The following is a 1,947-nucleotide window of genomic DNA, read 5'->3' as shown; positions in this document are numbered from 1 at the left end:
GTTGCTGTCTGGCTGTTGTTTCTGGGGCAGGGTGAGTCTGTCCTGGCATTCAGTGCACACTCTGCCTGCAGTGTCCCCGCCAGGCCAGGCTGTGTCCATGCCATGATGGAGACCTGTTCACTTCCCTGTTCCTGTGGCCTCCCCTCCTGCCTCCTTTGGTGTGTCCCCTCCGCCCGTTGTGTGCAGGGAGGGCCCAAGCCCTCTCCCCATCACACTGCTATTTTTAGCCCGCTCCCTGGAACAGAGCTAGCACCTGTAGGTCTATCAGAGCTGGGAACGACACCCTAGCCCACCCCAGAGCTAAGCTCCTCTGTAAACTGGGGACAACAGCACTGCCCTGCCTCCCAGCAGGGAGGGGGACTGAGGATTGAGCATCTCACAGTGGCTAATGGGTCTACTCTTATGAGGGGGTCAGGGGTGGCTCCAGGCACCACCATGCCAAGCACGTGCTTGGGGTGGCAAGCCATGGGGGGCGCTCTGCCGGTCGCCGTGGGGGCTTGCCTGCGGAGGGTCCGCTGGTCCTGTGGCGGGAGGTCCGCCGAATCCGTGGGACTGGGGATCTCCCACAGGCAAGCCGCAGAAGGCAGCCTGCCTGCTGTGCTTGGGGTGGCAAAATGCCTAGAGCTGCCCCTGGGGGGTGGAGGGGGGCTCTGGCTGCAGTGCAGCTGGTGCTGGGCCATGCAGGGGCTCCCTGGCCCCGGCTGCTGTCCTGCCCGGTCTCAGGTGGGCGCCCAGGGAGAACCCCCCCCCCCCCCAGGTCCTGTGGCTTGGAGCTGCCCAGCACCAGGTGGCGCTGCAGAGCTGGCGGGTGGGAGCTGTCCCGGGCTCGCGGCCAGCCGAGGTGTAGGTCACTGCTCTGGCCACCAGGTGTCATCACCTACGCGCCGCCCTTGTGTGTGTGACGGGTGGGGGAGGGGGGGCGGTTAGTGGCTGCGGATGCAGCTCCCGCTGCTGGACGCTTGAGGGCGACGCGCGGGTACCGTTCTCCCGTCACGCCGCCAGGTGGCGCCCAGCCCTCCCCGGAGCCTTTGAGTCGTGGGACAGGGGCAGGCTCCGTTTTGGTTCCGGGTCACTCACAGGGCGACAGTGGCCGTTTCCGGTTCCGGTGTAAGCGGGCCCGGCATTGAGCGGTAGGTGGGTGCAGCCTGATCCCATCCCCTCCGGGGTCAGCGGGGCGGTGATTGGGGGGGGGGAGAGTGAGGAGGGGCGGGGCGGGGGGGGAGGGGGTTGTGGCGGGGTGGGTGGTTTAGCTGGGGGTTGGACGAGTGGCGGGGAGGGGTGGTTTAGCTGGGGGTTGGACGAGTGGCGGGGAGGGGTGGTTTAGCTGGGGTTGGACGAGTGGCGGGGAGGGGAGGGTGGTTTAGCTGGGGGTTGGACGAGTGGCGGGGGGAGGGGGTGGTTTAGCTGGGGAGGGTTGGACGAGTGGCGGGGGGGTGGTTTAGCTGGGGGGGGTTGGACGAGTGGCGGGGAGGGGTGGTTTAGCTGGGGGTTGGACGAGTGGCGGGGAGGGGTGGTTTAGCTGGGGGTTGGACGAGTGGCGGGGGAGGGGTGGTTTAGCTGGGGTTGGACGAGTGGCGGGGAGGGGTGGTTTAGCTGGGGGTTGGACGAGTGGCGGGGAGGGGTGGTTTAGCTGGGGGTTGGACGAGTGGCGGGGAGGGGTGGTTTAGCTGGGGTTGGACGAGTGGTGGGTGGTTTAGCTGGGGGTTGGACGAGTGGCGGGGGCACGAGGGGGCAGCGAATGGCGGGTTAGCTGGGGAGGCGAGGCCGAGGCTTACGGGGAGGGGTTGGGTGAGTGGCGAGGGGCGGGTTAGCTGGGGAGGGCGGGGTTGGGTGAGTGGCGAGGACCGAGGCTTACGGGGAGGGGGGGCACGAGGGGATGGCGAATGGCGGGGGGGGCGGGTTAGCTGGGGGGGGGCGGTGAGGCTGTATCAGGCACGGCCTCGCCCC

The 1,947-nt window shown here is 68.2% G+C and overlaps 1 protein-coding gene across 1 annotated transcript in view; it reads left to right on the top strand.

Moving 5' to 3' along the window:
• Positions 1 to 977: 977 nt before the first annotated feature.
• Positions 978 to 1,947, top strand: part of INTS1 (integrator complex subunit 1) — a 35,769-nt gene continuing 34,799 nt past the window's right edge. The window contains exon 1 of the mRNA XM_039492252.1: positions 978 to 1,130. The gene's annotated coding sequence lies outside the window, so the exon portion shown is untranslated. The remainder of the gene's footprint in view (positions 1,131 to 1,947) is intronic.

This window comes from Mauremys reevesii, linkage group 10 (genome assembly GCF_016161935.1).
Source record: "Mauremys reevesii isolate NIE-2019 linkage group 10, ASM1616193v1, whole genome shotgun sequence".
Classification (NCBI taxonomy): domain Eukaryota; kingdom Metazoa; phylum Chordata; order Testudines; family Geoemydidae; genus Mauremys; species Mauremys reevesii.
The sequence above is the reverse complement of the archived record's forward strand: the minus strand, read 5'-3'. Positions and strand labels throughout refer to the sequence as shown.